General features: G+C 43.7%; 1 protein-coding gene across 2 annotated transcripts in view; it reads left to right on the top strand.

Annotated features, from left to right (window-relative positions):
• The window catches only part of gpc5a (glypican 5a), a 166,285-nt gene that overhangs the window by 113,426 nt on the left and 45,205 nt on the right, over nucleotides 1–7,654 (top strand). The window lies entirely within an intron of this gene.

Raw genomic sequence — 7,654 nt, 5'->3', positions numbered from 1 at the left:
TCAAACCAAGAACATGCTCTTAGCCAAAACAAGTCCTAACATGACAGTATGTGCAAGGTTGCCAGTTGCCTTTTGATTCAATTAGGAGTTGTGCTGGTGTATCAGAGTAAAATGTGAATACTTAGTGATATTGGCACATCTGTGTCTGTCTGCCACATATAGAGAGGCAAAGTGACCGCCTACTTCCTGCTTCAGCGCTGTACCAGAGATTTTTATCCGCCATTTATTTTCCCATAGACATTTCGTAAAATGCTTATAAAAATAGTTTTACCTGGTCAAACCAAACGGTTCAGCTATATTTAGAATCGGGAGAGACCATAGAACATTTCACCAAAACCTTAAAAAACTACATCGAAGAAATATTTTTAAATCCGCAATTGATTTACATTTTGGTCCTAGTGAAATGTTACGTGGTCTCTCCTGTTTCTAAATATATCTGAACCATTTGGTTTAAACAAGTAAAACAATTTTTATACACATTTTACGAAATGTCTATGGGAAAATAAATGGCGGATGAAAATCTCTGGTACAGTGCTGCTGAAGCAGGAAGTAGGCGGTCACTTTGCCTCTCTATAGAGCTTAAACACCATGGATAAATTCATTTGATTTGCTTTCCACATAATCCCTCTCCATTATGCCTGTGATGTTTATCAGTGGAACATACTGAAGATAGCTTTGCATGATAGGGAAAGAAAATGGGGATAAGCTCAATACTGGCTTGATTTAAGGGATTATGATTATAAAATATAATTATTTCTGTGTGAGGATTGACGGGAAGGATCAAGAAGTCTATTCTTCTAACTATTTTATGGATTTGTAATACTGTACTTAGAATTATAGAGAGAGAGAGAGTCGTCAAAAGGGCCTTTCTGTGTGGAGTTTGCATGTTCTGGGGGGTTTCCTTCATATAGGAAGTCGTGCCTCCGCCCTCCTCTGGTCATTCGGGGTGCCTGTTCAGAGGGAGGGGAACTCGTTGGAATAGCGTGATGATCCTCCCACCAGCTCAGTGGCCTTGTGGTTTGAGTGTCCGCCCTGAGACTGGGAGGTTGTGAGTTCGATCCCTGGCCGAGTCATACCAAAGACTATAAAAATGGGACCCATTTGCCTCCCTGCTTGGCACTCAGCATCAAACGGTTGGAATTGGGGGGTTAGATCACCATTATGATTCCCGAGCGCGGCGCACGCTGCCGCTCACAGTCACCGCTCCCCCAGGGGATGGGTCAAATGCGGAGAACAAATTTCGCACACTCAGGTGTGTGACAATCAGTGGGACTTTACTTTACCTTTACGTGCTATGTCCTACCGGTGAAGCTTCCCCTGTCAGGTGAAAAGAAGCGGCTGGCTAACTGCCCATGTCTCGGAGGAAGCATGGAGCCAGTTTCGGCTCTCCCCAGATCGGCAGAGGGTGGAGCAGCACCCATGATAAACTAATTAAAATGAGCACTAATGGGGGATAGAAAATTGGATAAAAAAATCTGGGGGGGGGGAAGATAATAAAAAAAAATATTGTAGAGAGAAATTAAAAAAATAATGAAATAAGGTATTGAGACTTACCACAGCAAACCCATACAGTTGCAAGTAGGTATACCACACTCTTGCAACACCAACGATAAGTCACTGTCATTGTTAAAATATGATTAAGCTTATCTCTTTGTCTAAACACAGAATGAGTTTCCTGGCTCGATACAGACTTTTTGTGAGATGTAGTTTTTGCAAAATCTCAATTTACTATCGACTCGAATCCCATTTGTGGCTTGGCGAGAGCAGCCTAAGCGTGACGTTGTCGGCATGTCGGTGTCATTGATTGCTTAAGGACGAGTGAAAGCACACTTCTTGGCACAAGATATTGATTCACTTCACGCTTTTCAACCTGGAGGTGCAGCGATCACTTCTCCACCAGCTGCTCAGGTAGCAGCATCCAGGCGCACGAGATGCTTGTTGCTCACCAGATACTGTAGAACAAGTGGGGTATTTCATGCCATTCCTTTCTTTTCTGTTGCTGTTTTCGTAAATCTCACATCTTACTACAATAATTGGAGAGCTGTCTGTCTGACGACGAGGCACACTATTTGTCCAATCGCTTCCAAAATTGGCCAAAACACTTTTCATGGGTCTGGAATGAATCTGGTGCAAAAAAACTGAAAAAGGAAAAAAGAAACGTCACCCACCGACCACGAGGGGCACTACAGCGATATCTTACGTTTTTAGGCCTTCGCACTCACAGAGCCCATCATCTGCACCACCACCATCCGGGTGCCGTTCTTGAGAGAACGGTCAGGACCTGCTTGTAGGTTCCTAAGCAGCTGTGATGGTGGCGGTGCAAATGATGGACAAGGTGGTAGAATATGAGATTTCTGTAGGGACAAACAAGGTGAAAGGATCTTCCTGCCAAGAATTCCTCGCCATGACAGAAATGATGAGCTTCCCTTCAATTTTGTCAGACGGCATTCCCAATCAGATTGGCTTTCTCATTTACCATCAACAAAGGTCAAAGGGCAAGAGAATTTCCATGGGAAAGCGAGCCAGCAAGATGAAAGTCCTTATTGAAGGCGATGAGGAGGGAATAACAGACAACATCGTTTATAAGGAGCTAGGGGGAACAGGTGGTGCAGTGGTAAGCGCTGTCGCCTCACAGCCCGAAGGTCCTGGGTTCGATTCCCACCTGGGACGCTGTGAACGCTGAAGGAATGCGTGCCCGTCCGCATGTCCTCGAGTGCCCACTGCCCGGGTGGGGTCGTCAAAAGGGCCCTTCTGTGTGGAGTTTGCATGTTCTCCCCGTGCCTCCCGGGGCTTTCCCCTTCACCAAAACATGCAATATCCTGGTTGCTAATGTGGTTGCTCCTCTGGTCGTTAAGGGCGCCTGTTCGGAGGGAGGGGAACTGGTTGGAATAGCGTGAACCTCCCACGTGCTATGTCCTACCGGTGAAGCTTCCCCTGTCAGGTGAAAAGAAGCGGCTGGCTAACTGCCCATGTCTCGGAGGAAGCATGGAGCCAGTTTTCGGCTCTCCCCAGATCGGCAGAGGGTGGAGCAGCAACCAGGATAAATATAAATTAGCACTAATGGGGGATAAAAATGGGATGAAAAAATCGGGGGGGGGGGGAATTATATAAGGAGCTGTTGTAATCCTGTACTCATTCAAAGATTTCCATAACTGCGCCCATGGTGCATCATCTCCAGAGTCTCTCCACCATAGAAATCGAGCTTGCGAGATTTCTAGTTGATTAAATTGTTACACAAAATTGCCTGGCCTGGACCTCATGTGTGGCTCAGAAGAACTAGCTCTCCGACATCAAAACTATTGTAAGATCCCAAGGCATTGTGTACTACAGCCTATTACAGTGTAAAACATAATGAAAACATCGTAATAGCTTTAATTATAATAGCCATAATTGGAATAATCAAAAATAAAATAACCCCACATCCATGGAGATGTATTGTGTTGTTCCAGACTATGTGCTTTCAAGTGTCATTGAACGATTTGAATGGGTCTCGGTGATTTCACTGGAGTCCAGACCGTGTATGTTCTGCAGTCCAGACCCTGGACTATCTCTTGCAGCTATAGCAGTGAGGTTTGGTAGATAGCAATAGATATCAATTCTAGATTTATATACAAACTGATGGTAAATTCAAAGGATATATCCTATAGGAAAATGTATTTAAAACTGCACGAGGCAACTTTGTACATCGGTGGCACCCAATTGGCATGGAGAGATGGTGAGTCCAGCTTTCTCTTGATGGACTTTCTCACTCCTGTTTAGGAGACCATTTGTACTTTGTTCTTGTTTCGATTCGTCACTTCCTCTGGGGTGGAGAAGTGTATATACCATAGACATAAATAATATGGATGTATTTATCCCATTAAATTTCGTTTTCCTGGCGGCGTTCAAGCAGTGGCTGTCACCGTCTTGATCATAGATATATATAAAGGCTAGATAGCTTACCCGCGCTGCCGGCCAATGGAGAGCGACGTCGTCGCATTGCGGCCATCTTGCTACAGGGAGCTCAGCTTTAAATATATGTATGGGTTAAAAAAACGCTAACATTTTATTATTATTTTTGGCTCCAAATTACACCAAACTTAAACCGAAGCATCATCATCATGAGATGAATTCACGCACCTAGTTTCATGCAGTTTCATCCATTTTCCTAAGAGTTATGAGCATCTGTTGTTGGGTTAGTATGGCAACATCAGATTATCATAACTCCTAGGAAAATGGATGAAACTGCATGAAACATTGTGCCTGAATCCCTCTCATGGCATAGATGCTTCGGTTTAATTTTGGTGTAATTTGGAGCCCATCAAAAAAATAGTGTTTTTAGTTTTTTAGTGTTTTTTTTGCCGTATCTCGGGAACGCAATATGCTTGTAATAAACCAAACCGTTTGTAAATCCGTCAAGATTTCAGCGAGTTATGTGTATTTTTGTCTGTGCAGGTCACTCACCCTCCAACAGCTACCATAGAATGTACCAGGAAGCATACTGTAGCAAGATGGCGGCCGTTCAACGACGCTGGTGACTCCGCCTTAAGCCATCTAGCCTTTATATATATCTATGGTCTTGATATTCCGTCAGCAGAGTTGGAGGGAATGGGTTGAGTCCTTCCACAGCTCACGTGAGATGGGAGTTTCCCAGAGCCGCAGCTCCGCCTGCTATTGGTCCGTGATCGGCAAGCTGCGTGATCACTGGACAGACGATCTGTCAATCACCCCCTTTTCTCATCATCTATTTTACTCCAAACGGGCGAGTTATATAAAAAATTACCCCCTACAGTTGTTATGAAAAGGTGAAATTAGCTATATATGTTTAATTCAAGGAAAATGACACTGGTGTATGGAAGTGAACGGAGAGCTTTCCCCCGTGATGGGCGTGGCCGATTTCATGCAGTGTCTCTTAGGCATGGGTCGGTTCGATATTCCCAAAACAAACGTATCAAACCGGTATATTGAATTTTACACACACACAAAAAAAATGTGTACCCCATAAATGACTGTAATGCGACTGCAGTTGGTGGCGATAATGCACCTCTAAGCTGGTATGCCAACCAGCACTAACACTGAATAAAAAATAAGCAGAACCATTTAACTGTAACAACAACACACTGTTTTTATTTCTCATAACTATTCAGCTTAACTTTTCTTCAAACATCAACATAATAAACAAAATAAGACTTTTGCCTACTAGTGCATCTTGAGAAGAGGCTAATACGAAAAATAGTGCAATCAGAATGGATTAGCACTATTTGCTTTATAAAATAAATAAATAAAAGTAAATATATATATATATATATATATATTTTTTTTTAAAGGTTTTTTTGGTTCGCACGTGATCAAAACGGTTTGGGCTCGTACACTGAACCGAACCGGTAAAACCGGAAATCGACCCATGCCTAGTGTAGTTTATATAAGAAATTAGATTGGATAGATTTTTTCTCTCTCTCTCTCTCTCTCTCTCTCTCTCTCTCTCTCTCTCTCTCTCTCTCTCTCTCTCTCTCTCTCTCTCCAAAGTGTCCTTCATCCCAACAAAACACTTGTTGGATTGTCTGTGACCTACCAGGCCGGCAGGAGGGAGCCAACTGTGAGGCTTTTCATGCTCCAGGCCCAGCAGGCAGCTCCAGGCCTGTCATGGTGTTATCTGGCCCTGCCTGCATCAGCAGCAGACACACACACAGACTCTGCTTCAGCAACAGACACACACCGACTCGCAGCTCGCAGCAGACACGCACAGACTCGCAGCACGCAGCGCAGGACGGTTGCACTGAGACATCTGTCAGACACAGTGGTAGCGGGAGACGCACATAATCGATCCCTTGCAACTAAGCAGAATGAAGCGGCGGGGCTCCTTTAGCATAACTCTTATTAATTAACAGTGTCTCAGCAGGAGAGGACGTGATATCATCCCCGCTTCCTCACAGGCCAGTGCCAAATGAGGGTTGAGGATAGAGTTGACTGTTCCTAATACTCCACCATGTACTGTCAAGTGATAATGGATGTAACGGCGTTCAACAGGGGGATCTGATTCTGCGCACATGTCGCGTTTTTTGTCGCATTTCTGTCATCGTTTACAGTCTAGAGAGCCAAAGTGACCGCCTACTTCCTGCTTCAGCACTGTACCAGAGATTTTCATCCGCCATTTATTTTCCCATAGACATTTCGTAAAATGCTTAGAAAAATAAGTTTTACTTGTTCAAACCAAAACGGTTCAGATATATTTAGAAACAGGAGAAGACCACGTAACATTTCACTCGGACCAAAACGTAAAAAAAATTGCAGATTTAAAGAACATATTTTTTTAGATGTTTTTTTTAAGTTTTGGTCCGAGTGAAATGTTCTGTGGTCTCTCCCGATTCTAAATATAGCTGATCCGTTTGGTTTGACGAAGTAAAATAATTTTTTATAAGGATTTTACGAAATGTCTATGGGAAAATAAATGGCGGATCAAAATCTCTGGTACAGTGCTGAAGCAGGAAGTAGGCGGTCACTTTGCCTCTCTATAAAGTCATAGACCTGTCGTTATCCGTTTGGAGCCGACCTAGCGCGGCCTGTAGTACCTAGCGCGGCCTGTAGTACCTGCCTGTGACTGTCTGACACGTCTTTATCCTCATTACAGACCGTGTGTGATCATATTAGGCCGCCCTCCAGTGACTCCTGCCCTGCCCGGAGAGCCGGTGACAGAGGGACTGAAATTATTCACAGCAGTGTCACACACACACCGCCTTCCTGGGTGTAGTAGACCTAGGTCGTCGGTTCATTGCTTGATTAAGTTAACCTACTGACCTAATTGCTGGGAATTAGCTAAGTGATTCAACAAAGACTTTCATGTCCCAGGAAATATGCACTGTACCACCAAACTTTTCGGTAACCTTATTTTCACACGGTAAGAACTAGAGCCGTGTATATAGAAGAGTCGCGACATCTCCATTCACTCCAATGGACCAGTTTTTTTACTCAAGAGTTCCAGGAAGTAAGGTCCTGGATTAAGCACCACTGTCGAGTTGCAGCAAAATGGACAGTTTGTGTTGTACTTTGAAAGTTGTTTTATTTATGAACAAATTGTACATTATCAGCTTTATTTTAGCATTCAAAAGTAGTGCGACACCTGTGGCTGTTGATTGGCAATGAGGCATTTTGGTCCTCCGCTGACGCCACTCTCTCTCTAGAGGACACTAGTCTCGCAGTAGGGATCCCCTATCCTAGCCTATGCAGATGCCCTCCTCTCACCTCAAGAGGAGCGCCACCGTCCAATGGAGTCATGCGCCAAAGTATTTGCCATGCATGCCGATTGCTAAATAAAGTTTGTTTAAATCCTACCAACTGGCCTCTCATGATTGAAATAATGAAAAAGAAAATATCTGTAAAAAGCAAAAGCTCGCAGTCAGCTCAAAGAGCTTCACAAACTGCACACAAAAAAGAAACACAAAATACAGCAACTCCTAATGATCACGGACGACCTTGTTACTACTTTTTACTTTGGCGTTCATGCTTCTTGTGCTTCCATGGTGACTGTGGGCCTGAAAACTCCACTACTTCAAATATCATGTGATGACTCACAATACATTTTTCTGCTGCAGCTACAAGGTTCTGGTATTACAAGGTTCTGTTGTGCTTGGATCTTATATTTTACATCTATCCATGATTGAAGTGGAATGCTTCTCTT

Source organism: Poromitra crassiceps (genome assembly GCF_964638095.1).
Source record: "Poromitra crassiceps genome assembly, chromosome: 28".
Taxonomy (NCBI): domain Eukaryota; kingdom Metazoa; phylum Chordata; class Actinopteri; order Beryciformes; family Melamphaidae; genus Poromitra; species Poromitra crassiceps.
This window is presented reverse-complemented; position numbering and strand designations above follow the sequence as displayed.